General features: G+C 43.8%; 1 pseudogene; it reads right to left on the bottom strand.

Moving 5' to 3' along the window:
• Positions 1 to 2,165: 2,165 nt before the first annotated feature.
• LOC116371284 (Kv channel-interacting protein 4-like) overlaps positions 2,166 to 19,681 on the bottom strand; it is a 26,506-nt pseudogene continuing 8,990 nt past the window's right edge.

The following is a 19,681-nucleotide window of genomic DNA, read 5'->3' as shown; positions in this document are numbered from 1 at the left end:
CATCTGTCTCCCCTATCTCAACCCCTCCTTCCCCTAGTCCACAGATCTCAACCCCTCCTTCCCCTAGCCCACAGATCTCAACCCCTCCTTCCCCTAGTCCACAGACTTCCATCTGTTTCCCCTATCTCAACCCCTCCTTCCCCTAGTCCACAGACGTCCATCTGTCTCCCCTATCTCAACCCCTCCTTCCCCTAGTCCATAGACGTCCATCTGTCTCCCCTATCTCAACCCCTCCTTCCCCTAGTCTACAGACGTCCATCTGTCTCCCCTCTCAACCCCTCCTTCCCCTAGTCCACAGACGTCCATCTGTCTCCCCTATCTCAACCCCTCCTTCCCCTAGTCCACAGACGTCCATCTGTCTCCCCTATCTCAACCCCTCCTTCCCCTAGTCCACAGATCTCAACCCCTCCTTCCCCTAGTCCACAGATGTCCATCTGTCTCCCCTATCTCAACCCCTCCTTCCCCTAGTCCACAGACGTCCATCTGTCTCCCCTATCTCAACCCCTCCTTCCCCTAGTCCACAGATCTCAACCCCTCCTTCCCCTAGCCCACAGATCTCAACCCCTCCTTCCCCTAGTCCACAGACATCCATCTGTCTCCCCTATCTCAACCCCTCCTTCCCCTAGTCCACAGACGTCCATCTGTCTCCCCTATCTCAACCCCTCCTTCCCCTAGTCTACAGACGTCCATCTGTCTCCCCTCTCAACCTCTCCTTCCCCTAGTCCACAGACTTCCATCTGTTTCCCCTATCTCAACCCCTCCTTCCCCTAGTCCACAGACGTCCATCTGTCTCCCCTATCTCAACCCCTCCTTCCCCTAGTCCACAGACGTCCATCTGTCTCCCCTATCTCAACCCCTCCTTCCCCTAGTCTACAGACGTCCATCTGTCTCCCCTCTCAACCCCTCCTTCCCCTAGTCCACAGACGTCCATCTGTCTCCCCTATCTCAACCCCTCCTTCCCCTAGTCCACAGATCTCAACCCCTCCTTCCCCTAGTCCACAGACGTCCATCTGTCTCCCCTATCTCAACCCCTCCTTCCCCTAGTCCACAGATCTCAACCCCTCCTTCCCCTAGTCCACAGATGTCCATCTGTCTCCCCTATCTCCACCCCTCCTTCCCCTAGTCCACAGACGTCCATCTGTCTCCCCTATCTCAACCCCTCCTTCCCCTAGTCCACAGATCTCAACCCCTCCTTCCCCTAGCCCACAGATCCCCATCCCTCCTTCCCCTAGTCCACAGACATCCATCTGTTTCCCCTATCTCAACCCCTCCTTCCTCTAGTCCACAGACGTCCATCTGTCTCCCCTATCTCAACCCCTCCTTCCCCTAGTCCACAGACGTCCATCTGTCTCCCCTATCTCAACCCCTCCTTCCCCTAGTCTACAGACGTCCATCTGTCTCCCCTCTCAACCCCTCCTTCCCCTAGTCCACAGACGTCCATCTGTCTCCCCTATCTCAACCCCTCCTTCCCCTAGTCCACAGACGTCCATCTGTCTCCCCTATCTCAACCCCTCCTTCCCCTAGTCTACAGACGTCCATCTGTCTCCCCTCTCAACCCCTCCTTCCCCTAGTCCACAGACGTCCATCTGTCTCCCCTATCTCAACCCCTCCTTCCCCTAGTCCACAGACGTCCATCTGTCTCCCCTATCTCAACCCCTCCTTCCCCTAGTCCACAGATGTCCATCTGTCTCCCCTCTCAAACCATCCTTCCCCTAGTCCACAGACGTCCATCTGTCTCCCCTATCTCAACCCCTCCTTCCCCTAGTCCACAGACGTCAACCCCTCCTTCCCCTAGTCCACAGACATCCTTCTGTCTCCCCTATCTCAACCCCTCCTTCCCCTAGTCCACAGACGTCCATCTGTCTCCCCTATCTCAACCCCTCCTTCCCCTAGTCCACAGACGTCCATCTGTCTCCCCTATCTCAACCCCTCCTTCCCCTAGTCCACAGACGTCCATCTGTCTCCCCTATCTCAACCGTTGCTCTTCTCCCTTCCACCCAACACATTCCACAGCCACCTGTCTTCCCACAGAGAACCCTTAACTTCTGACACACAACCCAGAGTCTCTTTCCCTCTTCCTGTCCAAGGCTTCTTCTCTATCAGTTATTTCATATCTCAATGTTTGAAGTTTAGCCGATTCCAACACTACAAATAAAACATTTACATTTGTTTGCATAGCAACAGTGGTTTATTCACTTATATTTGGGTTTGTACAGACATCAACAACATCATGTCTGTACAAAAATATACACAGACACTTTCAGAAGGAGTAATCTCCAGCACATACAGTACACACACAACCACAATAAATATTACTTATTGTCCTTTTTATAACACACATCATGCAGACACTGCAGATGCTGTAAAGAGGTCAATGGAACGCAGACCGTGGGGGACATAAGAAGACATTCAACATATCTGATATAACAAAGTGTATATTCATCAATCCGTCATGATTGAAGCATTCTAAACAGGCCCACAATGTGGTTACTAAAGACTGATTTGGATTTATTTATTTCATTTCATTTCATTTAGGAGTTGTACCTTTTCAGGTTTAGAAGGAGTGACTGATAAATGCTAACTCACCTTCATATAAGCTGGTAGCATATCTAGCATACAGAAATCAGTGGTGTAGTCAAAGTAGTTTTTAACTAATGTTGGTGGTTGGTGACGATGACCTGAACATTGGGGTTGACATCACAGGAGGCTGCTGAGGGGAGGAAGGCTCATAATAATGGATGGAACAGAGTGAGTATTAATACACTATATCAGTGGAGGCTGCTGAGGGGAGGACGGCTCAGAATAAAGGCTGGAACGGATGGAATGGCATCAATCGCATGTGTTTGATGCATTTGATACCATTCCAACGATTTCGCTTCAGCCATTACTATGAGCCCGTCCTCCCCAATTAAGGTGCCACCAACCTCCTGTGGTTGACATCCATACAAGCGTTAAACTCTGATTTTTACCACAACATAGTACACATACTCTATACTGTAAATAATAACACGCCTAAATGTAGGTTCATTTTGCTGGGGGGCAATGAGGAGATTTGGGATCTTTCCCCCATGGCATCTTTCCCCCACGCGTTTCCATGGCAATTCGATTGTTTTGATTGAGTTCCATTGACTTCTTCACAGCATCTTTTCAATGCTTTGAGCCAAAGCCAAAGAGACTCCTCGTCCTTAGGAGGTGGGTGCAAATCAAAAGGCGCCTCAAAAAAGTTTGGTGGTCAAAACACTCCTGCTCCATGAACAGTTTCCGTTTCTGACAGTTGCCGTGGCAACCCCTTACAGAACATAAAATTACCATTTATGTGAATCCATGTTTGGAAAGTTGCGAGAAGCGATACTGAGTTAGTTAGCTAGCTAGCTAGCTAGCTCCCAACTATTGGCCGGAAGCGCTTAACCAGAAGTCACGCACAAAAAAAACTAAACAGACCCGACCATATTTCTGTTGAGGTAAATAGGACACAATATGGATGATTGGAGGGTTGTGGGTAATTCCGTCAGCCAGGGGATTCCCTTCCAGAACATTGAGAAATGGAACAATGTTGATGATTGATAATAATACATCTCACAGTTAACAAGTTCATACCAAGCAGTGAGATTATTGTTTCATTTAAAGCCTTTTGGCCTTACAAGAATAACAGTCCACCATTTTGTCAAACTAGTCATTAGAGAATCAATAACATTATTGCATAGTGAGAATGTGATGTCATATAAAATGAGTGATATGGTCTCCAACATGGCGTGGCTTTGAGCCCCTAACTGTTGTCTGACCTTCCCAGGTAGGGGAGTTTCTTTTGGGGGGCAGAGATGGGCTAGAGGTGGATGAGAGAGTGGAGACCCATGGAGGTGTACCTATTGCACATCTAACTGTTGTCTGATCTTCCCAGGTAGGAGGAGAGTGGAGATCCATGGAGGGGTACCGTTTACCCCCGACATCCCTAATGAGTCTGTGTTTGGGGATAGAGGGGAGCTAGGGGTGGAGGCTGTGAGGCTAAATATGGGCACCCTGTCCTTTCGGCCACACCCACAGGAAGTATCACTAAATGACGTTGTCAAACAGATGCATGGACTGCATGATGTTCTCATCCTGGACAGGAGGCAGGAAGGGACAAAAAGCACAACGGGTAAGAAGCAGTTGGAGAGAAGGTTTAAACAGTACAGAAGCAGTAACAGGTTCTTAAATAAATAACAAGTTGAAGATCCAATGTTAGTAAATTAGCTTTATTGTTTCAATAACTTATGAAAGAGATTGGTGTGATTTTCCACATCTCATCATGTCATGGGGTTGTTCAATGACAGTCATTTGTTTAATCTATCACTAGATTATTTGATTTCAGAGAGACTAAAAGATATACAGTTGAAGTCGGAAGTGTAAATACACTTATGTTGGAGTCATTGAAACTCGTTTTTCAACCACTCCACAAATCTCTTATTAACAAACTATAGTTTTGGCATGTCGGTTAGGACATCTACTTTGTGGATGACACAAGTAATTTTTCCAACAATTGTTTACAGACAGATTATTTCACTTATAATTCACTGTATCACAATTCCAGTGGGTCAGAAGTTTACCTACACTAAATGACTGAGCCTTTAAACAGCTTGGAAAATTCCAGAAAATGATGTTATGGCTTTAGAAGCTTCTGATAGGCCAATTTACATAATTTGAGTCAATTGGAGGTGTACCTGTGGATGTACTTCAAGCAATCATTTCTGATGAAAAAACACACATTTGTGGAAATAAACTTCACATTGTGACGTTTTAAATATGATTAAATCACGTCATAAATACTCATATCCTATAAAATCATGCTGAAATTGAACACATGCACACACACACAAACAGGTACTCACACAGACACACACAGACAGACACAGACACACTCACACACACCGACACACACAGACAGACACAAACACACAGACAGACACACACACACAGACACACAGACACACAAACCTTTTGACAAGACTCCAGAAACTCCTCAATGGTGACCACGCCATCTTTGTTCTTGTCCATTTTCTGCCAGAGTGAAACAGAGAAACAGTTGAATATGCTACTCTGATCCCTGGCCGTGACTCCGACGGGTGTCTCCGTGGGATATGCAACAAACACATTTCCATTTCACACCACACACTGTACAGGTTACACACCTGCATCTGAAACAGGACAAATATAAGCAACCTCTATTTGACATTTTGGTTGTTCACAAAGTCAGAATGCAACAATAAGGAGGTTATGTCTAGAGCGTCCTTTTAAAACCCTTTGTGAAAAACAATGGATGTAGAATTAACTAACCCTGGGGCCTGGATTCAATTAGAAAACACTGGAGGTAGAATTATGTAACCCTGGGGCCTGGATTCAATTAGAAAACACTGGAGGTAGAATTAACTGACCCTGGGGCCTGGATTCAATTAGAAAACACTGGAGGTAGAATTAACTAACCCTGGGGCCTGGATTCAATTAGAAAACACTGGAGGTAGAATTATCTAACCCTGGGGCCTGGATTCAATTAGAAAACACTGGAGGTAGAATTAGCTAACCCTGGGGCCTGGATTCAATTAGAAAACACTGGAGGTAGAATTATCTAACCCTGGGGCCTGGATTCAATTAGAAAACACTGGAGGTAGAATTAACTAACCCTGGGGCCTGGATTCAATTAGAAAACACTGGAGGTAGAATTAACTAACCCTGGGGCCTGGATTCAATTAGAAAACACTGGAGGTAGAATTATCTAACCCTGGGGCCTGGATTCAATTAGAAAACACTGGAGGTAGAATGAACTAACCCTGGGGCCTGGATTCAATTAGAAAACACTGGAGGTAGAATTAACTAACCCTGGGGCCTGGATTCAATGAGAAAACACTGGAGGTAATGTAATCTCCAGTAACGCAGTAACATGGCCTTTAAAATGTGCTATTGTCTACAAGCGCAGTAGGATTGAATCAAGGTTTAGATCTGTGGTTAGGTGTTACCTGGAAGAAGTTGTTTATCTGATCCTAGATCTGTTGTTAATTGTTACCTAGAAGAAGTTGTTGATCTGATCCTAGATCTGTGGTTACTTGTGTTACCTGGAAGAAGTTGTTCATCTGATCCTAGATCTGTGGTTAGTTGTGTTACCTAGAAGAAGTTGTTCATCTGATCCTAGATCTGTGGTTAGTTGTGTTACCTAGAAGAAGTTGTTCATCTGATCCTAGATCTGTGGTTAGTTGTGTTACCTAGAAGAAGTTGTTCATCTGATCCTAGATCTGTGGTTAGTTGTTACCTGGAAGAAGTTGTCGACATGCTCCTTGGGGGCGTCGTTCTGCATACAGGGGTACGTACATGTCCCCATCATGTCATAGATAGAGCTCATTATATCAGTCATCTCCTGAAACACACACACACAGAGACACACACAGAGACACATGCACGCACAAACATGCACACACACACGCACACATATTTGTGCTCACACACACAAACACGCACACACACAGAGGGAACGATGGGGGAATAGTTTAGAAGAGAAAACATATTTGCACACACACACACACATACATACAGTTGAAGGCGGAAGTTTACATACACTTATGTTGGAGTCATTAAAACTTGTTTTTCAACCACTCCACAAATTTCTTGTTAACAAACTATAGTTTTGGCAAGCCAGTTAGGACATCTACTTTGTGCATGACACAAGCAATTTTTCCAACAATTGTTTACAGACAGATTATTTCACTTATAATACACTGTATTACAATTCCAGTGGGTCAGAAGTTCACCTACACTAAGTGCCTTTAAACAGCTCAGACATTTTCAGAAAATGATGTCATGGCTTTAGAAGCTTCTGACAGGCTAATTGACATCATTTGATTCAATAGGAGGTGTATCTGTGGATGTATTTCAAGGCCGACCTTCAGATTTAATGTATCTTTGCTTGACATCAGGGGAAAATCAAAAGAAATCAGCCAAGACCTCAGAAAAAAAATTGTAGACCTCCTCCTTTGGTTCATCCTTAGGAGCAATTTCCAAACGCCTGAAGGTACCACGTTCATCTGTACAAACAATAGTACGCAAGTATAAACACCATGGGACCAGGCAGCCGTCATACCGCTCAGGAAGGAGACGCGTTCTGTCTCCTAGAGATGTACGTAGTTTGGTGTGAAAAGTGCAAATCAATCCCAGAACAACAGCAAAGGACCTTGTGAAGATGCTGGAGGAAACAGGTACAAAAGTATCTATATGCACAGTAAAACGAGTCCTATATCGACATAATCTGAAAGGCCACTCAGCAAGGAAGAGGCCACTGCTCCAAATCCGCCATAAAAAGCCAGACTACGGTTTGCAACTGCACATGGGGACAAATATCATACTTTTTGGAGAAATGTCCTCTGGTCTGATGAAACAAAAAATAGAACTGTTTGGCCATAATGACCATCATTATGGTTGGAGGAAAAAGGGGGAGGCTTGCAAGCCGAAGAACACCATCCCAACCATGAAACACGGGGGTGGCAGCATTATGTAGTGGGGGTGCTTTGCTGCAGGAGGGACTGGTGCACTTCACAAAATAGATGGCATCATGAGGACGGACAATTAGGTGGATATATTGAAGCAACATCTCAAGACATCAGTCAGGAAGTTAAATCTTGGTTGTAATTGGGTCTTCCAAATGGACAATGACCCCAAGCATACTTCCAAAGTTGTGGCAAAATGGCTTAAGGACAACAAAGTCAAGGTATTGGAGTGGCCATCACAAAGCCCTGACCTTAATCCCATAGAACATTTGTGGGCAGAACTGAAAAAGCGTGTGTGAGCAAGGAGGTCTTATAAACCTGACTCAGTTACACCAGCTCTGTCAGGAGGAATGGGACAAAATTCACCCAATGTATTGTGGGAAGCTTGTGGAAGGCGACCCGAAACGTTAGACCCAAGTTAAGCAATTTAAAGGCAATGCTACCAAATACTAATTGAGTGTATGTAAACTTCTGACCCACTGGGAATGTGATGAAAGAATTCAAAATCTGAAATAAATCATTCTCTCTACTATTATTCTGACATTACACATTCTAAAAATAAAGTGGTGATCCTAACTGACCTAAGGCAGGGAATTTTTACTCAGATTAAATGTCAGGAATTGTGAAAATGGAGTTTAAATGTATTTGGCTAAGGTGTATGTAAACTTCCGACTTCAACTGTACATACATACACACACACACATCGTTCCATACCTCTTTGGTGATGAAGCCATCTTTGTTGAGGTCGTAGAGGTTAAAAGCCCAGTTGAGTTTCTCTGTGACAGAGCCTCTCAGGATGATTGACAGGCCTGTGACGAAGTCTTCGAAGCTCACCGTTCCATTCTTGTGGGTGTCAAACGCTTCAAACAGAAAATGAGCATAGGTGCTGGAGTCTGAATGGGGGGAAAGTGAAAGGGGGAAACCTAGTCAGTTGTACAACTGAATGCCTTCAACTGAAATGTGTCTTCAGCATTTAACCCAACCCCTCTGAATCAGAGAGGGGGCTGCCTTAATCGACATCCACGTCTTCGGCGCCCGGGGAGGAAGTGAGAGAGGGGGATACTGAGAGACTGAAAGGCTGAGAGAGAAAGAGAAAAACCTTGACAAAGTACAGGCTCAGTGAGCACAGCCTTGCTATTGAGAAGTGTAGACACAGGAAAACCTGGCTCCCTGTAGAGGAAAGGCTGTGCAACCACAGCAGAACCCAAGACAGAGCTGCATTTCCTGACAAAATGTCAACAATATTAAACAATTAGAGAGCTTAATTTCCCCAAATTTGAAACGGGTTTCAAATACCTCTCTGATGAGGATAGGCTACCCGTCCTGTTCGGGGAGGACGCAGAGAGCTGTGCACTACATTGCTGCCTGTCATAAGATGAGAGACAGTGTCTGACAGACCAACCAACCTGCACATGTACTCTATGCTTATTGTTATTGTTCAATATATGGTTATTTTGATCCTTGGTTATTGTTGTTACTGTTGTCCCATTGACAATTTTGATCATAATTATGTTTTGTAAATCTCTAAAGTAAGATTTGGCGATATGTACATTGTTATGTCATTTGCTTTGTTATACATTTGCTTTATTGGCATGACATAACAATGTACATATCGCCATACCACTAGGGCGTCCTCCGAGAGAGAGAGAGAGAGAGAGAGAGAAAGAGAGAGAGAGAGAGAGAGAGAGAGAGAAAGAGAGAGAGAGAGAGAGAGAGAGAGAAAGAGAGAGAGAGAGAGAGAGAGAGAGAGAGAGAGAGAGAGAGAGAGAGAGAGAGAGAGAGAGAGAGAGAGAGAGAGAGAGAGAGAGAGAGAGAGAGAGAGAGAGAGAGAGAGAGAGAGAGAGAGAGAGAGAGAGAGAGAGAGAGAGAGAGAGAGAGAGAGAGAGAGAGAGAGAAAGAAAGAAAGAAAGAAAGAAAGAAAGACATAGAAAAAGAGAAAAACTTACACAGGATTCCATGCACGGGTGCAGCACACACTTAGACACTCACCTCCCTGAGGAAAGAACTGGGAGTAGATTAACTTGAATGTCTCTTCATCCACCACACCACTAGGGCATTCCTATTGGACAATCAACATAATGTTAGAACACACAGAGACAGAGAGACAGACAGACACCACTAGGGCATTCCTATTGGACAATCAACAGAATGTTAGAACACACAGAGACAGAGAGACAGACAGACACCACTAGGGCATTCCTATTGGACAATCAACAGAATGTTAGAACACACAGAGACAGAGAGACAGACAGACACCACTAGGACATTCCTATTGGACAATCAACAGAATGTTAGAACACACAGAGACAGAGAGACAGACAGACACCACTAGGGCATTCCTATTGGACAATCAACAGAATGTTAGAACACACAGAGACAGAGAGAGACAGACAGACACCACTAGGGCATTCCTATTGGACAATCAACATAATGTTAGAACACACAGAGACAGAGAGACAGACAGACACCACTAGGGCATTCCTATTGGACAATCAACAGAGACAGAGAGACAGACAGACACCACTAGGGCATTCCTATTGGATAATCAACAGAATGTTAGAACACACAGAGACAGATAGACAGACAGACACCACTAGGGCATTCCTATTGGACAATCAACAGAATGTTAGAACACACAGAGACAGACACCACTAGGGCATTCCTATTGGACAATCAACATAATGTTAGAACACACAGAGACAGAGAGACAGACAGACACCACTAGGGCATTCCTATTGGACAATCAACAGAATGTTAGAACACACAGAGACAGAGAGACAGACAGACACCACTAGGGCATTCCTATTGGACAATCAACAGAATGTTAGAACACACAGAGACAGAGAGACAGACAGACACCACTAGGGCATTCCTATTGGACAATCAACAGAATGTTAGAACACACAGAGACAGAGAGACAGACAGACACCACTAGGGTATTCCTATTGGACAATCAACAGAATGTTAGAACACACAGAGACAGAGAGAGACAGACAGACACCACTAGGGCATTCCTATTGGACAATCAACAGAATGTTAGAACACACAGAGACAGAGAGACAGACAGACACCACTAGGGCATTCCTATTGGACAATCAACAGAATGTTAGAACACACAGAGACAGAGAGACAGACAGACACCACTAGGACATTCCTATTGGACAATCAACAGAATGTTAGAACACACAGAGACAGAGAGACAGACAGACACCACTAGGGCATTCCTATTGGACAATCAACAGAGACAGAGAGACAGACAGACACCACTAGGGCATTCCTATTGGACAATCAACAGAATGTTAGAACACACAGAGACAGAGAGAGACAGACAGACACCACTAGGGCATTCCTATTGGACAATCAACATAATGTTAGAACACACAGAGACAGAGAGACAGACAGACACCACTAGGGCATTCCTATTGGACAATCAACAGAGACAGAGAGACAGACAGACACCACTAGGGCATTCCTATTGGATAATCAACAGAATGTTAGAACACACAGAGACAGATAGACAGACAGACACCACTAGGGCATTCCTATTGGACAATCAACAGAATGTTAGAACACACAGAGACAGACACCACTAGGGCATTCCTATTGGACAATCAACATAATGTTAGAACACACAGAGACAGAGAGACAGACAGACACCACTAGGGCATTCCTATTGGACAATCAACAGAATGTTAGAACACACAGAGACAGAGAGACAGACAGACACCACTAGGGCATTCCTATTGGACAATCAACAGAATGTTAGAACACACAGAGACAGAGAGACAGACAGACACCACTAGGGCATTCCTATTGGACAATCAACAGAATGTTAGAACACACAGAGACAGAGAGACAGACAGACACCACTAGGGTATTCCTATTGGACAATCAACAGAATGTTAGAACACACAGAGACAGAGAGAGACAGACAGACACCACTAGGGCATTCCTATTGGACAATCAACATAATGTTAGAACACACAGAGACAGAGAGACAGACAGACACCACTAGGGCATTCCTATTGGACAATCAACAGAGACAGAGAGACAGACAGACAGACACCACTAGGGCATTCCTATTGGATAATCAACAGAATGTTAGAACACACAGAGACAGATAGACAGACAGACACCACTAGGGCATTCCTATTGGACAATCAACAGAGACAGAGAGACAGACAGACACCACTAGGGCATTCCTATTGGATAATCAACAGAATGTTAGAACACACAGAGACAGATAGACAGACAGACACCACTAGGGCATTCCTATTGGACAATCAACATAATGTTAGAACACACAGAGACAGACACCACTAGGGCATTCCTATTGGACAATCAACAGAATGTTAGAACACACAGAGACAGAGAGACAGGCAGACACCACTAGGGCATTCCTATTGGACAATCAACAGAATGTTAGAACACACAGAGACAGAGAGAGACAGACAGACACCACTAGGGCATTCCTATTGGACAATCAACATAATGTTAGAACACACAGAGACAGAGAGACAGACAGACACCACTAGGGCATTCCTATTGGACAATCAACAGAGACAGAGAGACAGACAGACACCATTAGGGCATTCCTATTGGATAATCAACAGAATGTTAGAACACACAGAGACAGAGAGACAGACAGACACCACTAGGGCATTCCTATTGGACAATCAACAGAATGTTAGAACACACAGAGACAGAGAGACAGACAGACACCACTAGGGTATTCCTATTGGACAATCAACAGAATGTTAGAACACACAGAGACAGAGAGAGACAGACAGACACCACTAGGGCATTCCTATTGGACAATCAACAGAATGTTAGAACACACAGAGACAGAGAGACAGACAGACACCACTAGGGCATTCCTATTGGACAATCAACAGAATGTTAGAACACACAGAGACAGAGAGACAGACAGACACCACTAGGACATTCCTATTGGACAATCAACAGAATGTTAGAACACACAGAGACAGAGAGACAGACAGACACCACTAGGGCATTCCTATTGGACAATCAACAGAGACAGAGAGACAGACAGACACCACTAGGGCATTCCTATTGGACAATCAACAGAATGTTAGAACACACAGAGACAGAGAGAGACAGACAGACACCACTAGGGCATTCCTATTGGACAATCAACATAATGTTAGAACACACAGAGACAGAGAGACAGACAGACACCACTAGGGCATTCCTATTGGACAATCAACAGAGACAGAGAGACAGACAGACACCACTAGGGCATTCCTATTGGATAATCAACAGAATGTTAGAACACACAGAGACAGATAGACAGACAGACACCACTAGGGCATTCCTATTGGACAATCAACAGAATGTTAGAACACACAGAGACAGACACCACTAGGGCATTCCTATTGGACAATCAACATAATGTTAGAACACACAGAGACAGAGAGACAGACAGACACCACTAGGGCATTCCTATTGGACAATCAACAGAATGTTAGAACACACAGAGACAGAGAGACAGACAGACACCACTAGGGCATTCCTATTGGACAATCAACAGAATGTTAGAACACACAGAGACAGAGAGACAGACAGACACCACTAGGGCATTCCTATTGGACAATCAACAGAATGTTAGAACACACAGAGACAGAGAGACAGACAGACACCACTAGGGTATTCCTATTGGACAATCAACAGAATGTTAGAACACACAGAGACAGAGAGAGACAGACAGACACCACTAGGGCATTCCTATTGGACAATCAACATAATGTTAGAACACACAGAGACAGAGAGACAGACAGACACCACTAGGGCATTCCTATTGGACAATCAACAGAGACAGAGAGACAGACAGACAGACACCACTAGGGCATTCCTATTGGATAATCAACAGAATGTTAGAACACACAGAGACAGATAGACAGACAGACACCACTAGGGCATTCCTATTGGACAATCAACAGAGACAGAGAGACAGACAGACACCACTAGGGCATTCCTATTGGATAATCAACAGAATGTTAGAACACACAGAGACAGATAGACAGACAGACACCACTAGGGCATTCCTATTGGACAATCAACATAATGTTAGAACACACAGAGACAGACACCACTAGGGCATTCCTATTGGACAATCAACAGAATGTTAGAACACACAGAGACAGAGAGACAGGCAGACACCACTAGGGCATTCCTATTGGACAATCAACAGAATGTTAGAACACACAGAGACAGAGAGAGACAGACAGACACCACTAGGGCATTCCTATTGGACAATCAACATAATGTTAGAACACACAGAGACAGAGAGACAGACAGACACCACTAGGGCATTCCTATTGGACAATCAACAGAGACAGAGAGACAGACAGACACCATTAGGGCATTCCTATTGGATAATCAACAGAATGTTAGAACACAGAGAGACAGATAGACAGACAGACACCACTAGGGCATTCCTATTGGACAATCAACAGAGACAGAGAGACAGACAGACACCACTAGGGCATTCCTATTGGATAATCAACAGAATGTTAGAACACACAGAGACAGATAGACTGACAGACACCACTAGGGCATTCCTATTGGACAATCAACATAATGTTAGAACACACGGAGACAGACACCACTAGGGCATTCCTATTGGACAATCAACAGAATGTTAGAACACACAGAGACAGAGAGACAGACAGACACCACTAGGGCATTCCTATTGGACAATCAACAGAATGTTAGAACACACAGAGACAGACACCACTAGGGCATTCCTATTGGACAATCAACATAATGTTAGAACACACAGAGACAGAGAGACAGACAGACACCACTAGGGCATTCCTATTGGACAATCAACAGAATGTTAGAACACACAGAGACAGAGAGACAGACAGACACCACTAGGGCATTCCTATTGGACAATCAACAGAATGTTAGAACACACAGAGACAGAGAGACAGACAGACACCACTAGGGCATTCCTATTGGACAATCAACAGAATGTTAGAACACACAGAGACAGAGAGAGACAGACAGACACCACTAGGGCATTCCTATTGGACAATCAACATAATGTTAGAACACACAGAGACAGAGAGACAGACAGACACCACTAGGGCATTCCTATTGGACAATCAACAGAGACAGAGAGACAGACAGACACCACTAGGGCATTCCTATTGGACAATCAACATAATGTTAGAACACACAGAGACAAAGAGACAGACAGACACCACTAGGGCATTCCTATTGGACAATCAACAGAATGTTAGAACACACAGAGACAAAGAGACAGACAGACAGACACCACTAGGGCATTCCTATTGGACAATCAACATAATGTTAGAACACACAGAGACAGACACCACTAGGGCATTCCTATTGGACAATCAACAGAATGTTAGAACACACAGAGACAGAGAGACAGACAGACACCACTAGGGCATTCCTATTGGACAATCAACAGAATGTTAGAACACACAGAGACAGACACCACTAGGGCATTCCTATTGGACAATCAACATAATGTTAGAACACACAGAGACAGAGAGACAGACAGACACCACTAGGGCATTCCTATTGGACAATCAACAGAATGTTAGAACACACAGAGACAGAGAGACAGACAGACACCACTAGGGCATTCCTATTGGACAATCAACAGAATGTTAGAACACACAGAGACAGAGAGACAGACAGACACCACTAGGGCATTCCTATTGGACAATAAACAGAATGTTAGAACACACAGAGACAGAGAGAGACAGACAGACACCACTAGGGCATTCCTATTGGACAATCAACAGAGACAGAGAGACAGACAGACACCACTAGGGCATTCCTATTGGATAATCAACAGAATGTTAGAACACACAGAGACAGATAGACAGACAGACACCACTAGGGCATTCCTATTGGACAATCAACAGAGACAGAGAGACAGACAGACACCACTAGGGCATACCTATTGGACAATCAACATAATGTTAGAACACACAGAGACAGAGAGACAGACAGACACCACTAGGGCATTCCTATTGGACAATCAACAGAATGTTATGCTGCACCATTATACTGCTTGACAATATCTACAAATGTTATTTAGTGTAAATAAAGCAATCTGAATTGGAATGAGAGAGAGAGAGAGAGCGAGAGAGTCCTCAGGGACAGACGTACATTCTTGAAGCCCCTGTAGAGGATCTGTAGTTCTCTCCTGGTGAACTTAGTCTGTTGTAGTAGCTGGTCCAACCCCTCTGGTCTATAACACACTGTAGATAACTCTCCATCCTCCACTACACTGTCTGTAGGAGGGGAAGAGAGAGAGAAGGCATGGTGGTTATGCTCACACACACCCTATTGTGTGTGACTGTCTGTAGGAGGGGAAGAGAGAGAGAAGGCATGGTGGTTATGCTCACACACACCCTATTGTGTGTGAGAAAGAGGAAGAGAGAAGAAGAAGTGAAAGAGATAAAGATAGAAGAGAAGACAGTGATACTCAGTTCCCTGTTCCCAGTGGTGTAAAGTACTTCAGTTAAAATACTGTACTTTAAAGTACTGCTTAAGTCACTTTTGGGGGTATCTGTACTCTACTTTACTAATTCATATTTTTTTACAACTTTTACTTCACTACAATCTTACAGAAAATAATGTACTTTTACCTCCATACATTTTCCCTGACACCCAAAACTACTCCTTAGATTTTCCCTGACACCCAAAACTACTCCTTAGATTTTCCCTGACACCCAAAACTACTCCTTAGATTTTCCCTGGCACCCAAAACTACTCCTTAGATTTTCCTTGACACCCAAAACTACTCCTTAGATTTTCCCTGGCACCCAAAACTACTCCTTAGATTTTCCCTGACACCCAAAACTACTCCTTACATTTTCAATGCATAGCAGGATTGTCAATTGTCAAATTCACGCACTTATCAAGAGAACATCCCTGGTTATCCCTACTGCCTCTGATCTGGCGGACTCACTAAACGCTTTGTTTGTAACTGATGTCTGAGTGTTGGAGTGTCCCTGGCTATCTGTAAATAACTAGTGGTAATCATGTAACTGATGTCTGAGTGTTGGAGTGTCCCTGGCTATCTGTAAATAACTAGCGGTAATCATGTAACTGATGTCTGAGTGTGTCCCTGGCTATAGGTAAATAACTAGCAGTAATCATGTAACTGATGTCTGAGTGTGTCCCTGGCTATCAGTAAATAACTAGTGGTAATCATGTAACTGATGTCTGAGTGTTGGAGTGTCCCTGGCTATAGGTAAATAACTAGTGGTAATCATGTAACTGATGTCTGAGTGTGTCCCTGGCTATAGGTAAATAACTAGCAGTAATCATGTAACTGATGTCTGAGTGTGTCCCTGGCTATCAGTAAATAACTAGTGGTAATCATGTAACTGATGTCTGAGTGTGTCCCTGGCTATCTGTAAATAACTAGCGGTAATCATGTAACTGATGTCTGAGTGTTGGAGTGTCCCTGGCTATCAGTAAATAACTAGAGGTAATCATGTAACTGATGTCTGAGTGTGTCCCTGGCTATCAGTAAATAACTAGAGGTAATCATGTAACTGATGTCTGAGTGTTGGAGTGTCCCTGGCTATCTGTAAATAACTAGAGGTAATCATGTAACTGATGTCTGAGTGTGTCCCTGGCTAGCAGTAAATAACTAGCAGTAATCATGTAACTGATGTCTGAGTGTGTCCCTGGCTATCAGTAAATAACTAGCAGTAATCATGTAACTGATGTCTGAGTGTTGGAGTGTCCCTGGCTATCAGTAAATAACTAGTGGTAATCATGTAACTGATGTCTGAGTGTTGGAGCGTCCCTGGCTATCAGTAAGAAACTAGTGGTAATCATGTAACTGATGTCTGAGTGTGTCCCTGGCTATCAGTAAATAACTAGTGGTAATCATGTAACTGATGTCTGAGTGTGTCCCTGGCTATAGGTAAATAACTAGCGGTAATCATGTAACTGATGTCTGAGTGTGTCCCTGGCTATAGGTAAATAACTAGCAGTAATCATGTAACTGATGTCTGAGTGTGTCCCTGGCTATCAGTAAATAACTAGCAGTAATCATGTAACTGATGTCTGAGTGTTGGAGTGTCCCTGGCTATCTGTAAATAACTAGTGGTAATCATGTAACTGATGTCTGAGTGTGTCCCTGGCTATAGGTAAATAACTAGCAGTAATCATGTAACTGATGTCTGAGTGTTGGAGTGTCCCTGGCTATCTGTAAATAACTAGTGGTAATCATGTAACTGATGTCTGAGTGTGTCCCTGGCTATAGGTAAATAACTAGCGGTAATCATGTAACTGATGTCTGAGTGTGTCCCTGGCTATAGGTAAATAACTAGCAGTAATCATGTAACTGATGTCTGAGTGTGTCCCTGGCTATAGGTAAATAACTAGCAGTAATCATGTAACTGATGTCTGAGTGTGTCCCTGGCTATCAGTAAATAACTAGTGGTAATCATGTAACTGATGTCTGAGTGTTGGAGTGTCCCTGGCTATAGGTAAATAACTAGTGGTAATCATGTAACTGATGTCTGAGTGTGTCCCTGGCTATAGGTAAATAACTAGCAGTAATCATGTAACTGATGTCTGAGTGTGTCCCTGGCTATCAGTAAATAACTAGCGGTAATCATGTAACTGATGTCTGAGTGTGTCCCTGGCTATCTGTAAATAACTAGCGGTAATCATGTAACTGATGTCTGAGTGTTGGAGTGTCCCTGGCTATCAGTAAATAACTAGAGGTAATCATGTAACTGATGTCTGAGTGTGTCCCTGGCTATCAGTAAATAACTAGAGGTAATCATGTAACTGATGTCTGAGTGTTGGAGTGTCCCTGGCTATCTGTAAATAACTAGAGGTAATCATGTAACTGATGTCTGAGTGTGTCCCTGGCTAGCAGTAAATAACTAGCAGTAATCATGTAACTGATGTCTGAGTGTGTCCCTGGCTATCAGTAAATAACTAGCAGTAATCATGTAACTGATGTCTGAGTGTTGGAGTGTCCCTGGCTATCAGTAAATAACTAGTGGTAATCATGTAACTGATGTCTGAGTGTTGGAGCGTCCCTGGCTATCAGTAAGAAACTAGTGGTAATCATGTAACTGATGTCTGAGTGTGTCCCTGGCTATCAGTAAATAACTAGTGGTAATCATGTAACTGATGTCTGAGTGTGTCCCTGGCTATAGGTAAATAACTAGCGGTAATCATGTAACTGATGTCTGAGTGTGTCCCTGGCTATAGGTAAATAACTAGCAGTAATCATGTAACTGATGTCTGAGTGTGTCCCTGGCTATAGGTAAATAACTAGTGGTAATCATGTAACTGATGTCTGAGTGTGTCCCTGGCTATAGGTAAATAACTAGCAGTAATCATGTAACTGATGTCTGAGTGTGTCCCTGGCTATCAGTAAATAACTAGTGGTAATCATGTAACTGATGTCTGAGTGTTGGAGTGTCCCTGGCTATAGGTAAATAACTAGTGGTAATCATGTAACTGATGTCTGAGTGTGTCCCTGGCTATAGGTAAATAACTAGCGGTAATCATGTAACTGATGTCTGAGTGTGTCCCTGGCTATCAGTAAATAACTAGCAGTAATCATGTAACTGATGTCTGAGTGTGTCCCTGGCTATCAGTAAATAACTAGCAGTAATCATGTAACTGATGTCTGAGTGTGTCCCTGGCTATCAGTAAATAACTAGCAGTAATCATGTAACTGATGTCTGAGTGTTGGAGTGTCCCTGGCTATCAGTAAATAACTAGTGGTAATCATGTAACTGATGTCTGAGTGTTGGAGTGTCCCTGGCTATCAGTAAGAAACTAGTGGTAATCATGTAACTGATGTCTGAGTGTGTCCCTGGCTATCAGTAAATAACTAGTGGTAATCATGTAACTGATGTCTGAGTGTGTCCCTGGCTATAGGTAAATAACTAGCGGTAATCATGTAACTGATGTCTGAGTGTGTCCCTGGCTATAGGTAAATAACTAGCAGTAATCATGTAACTGATGTCTGAGTGTGTCCCTGGCTATAGGTAAATAACTAGCAGTAATCATGTAACTGATGTCTGAGTGTTGGAGTGTCCCTGGCTATCTGTAAATAACTAGCGGTAATCATGTAACTGATGTCTGAGTGTGTCCCTGGCTATAGGTAAATAACTAGCAGTAAT

Source organism: Oncorhynchus kisutch, unplaced genomic scaffold, assembly GCF_002021735.2.
Source record: "Oncorhynchus kisutch isolate 150728-3 unplaced genomic scaffold, Okis_V2 scaffold3072, whole genome shotgun sequence".
Classification (NCBI taxonomy): Eukaryota; Metazoa; Chordata; class Actinopteri; order Salmoniformes; family Salmonidae; genus Oncorhynchus; species Oncorhynchus kisutch.
The sequence above is the reverse complement of the archived record's forward strand: the minus strand, read 5'-3'. Positions and strand labels throughout refer to the sequence as shown.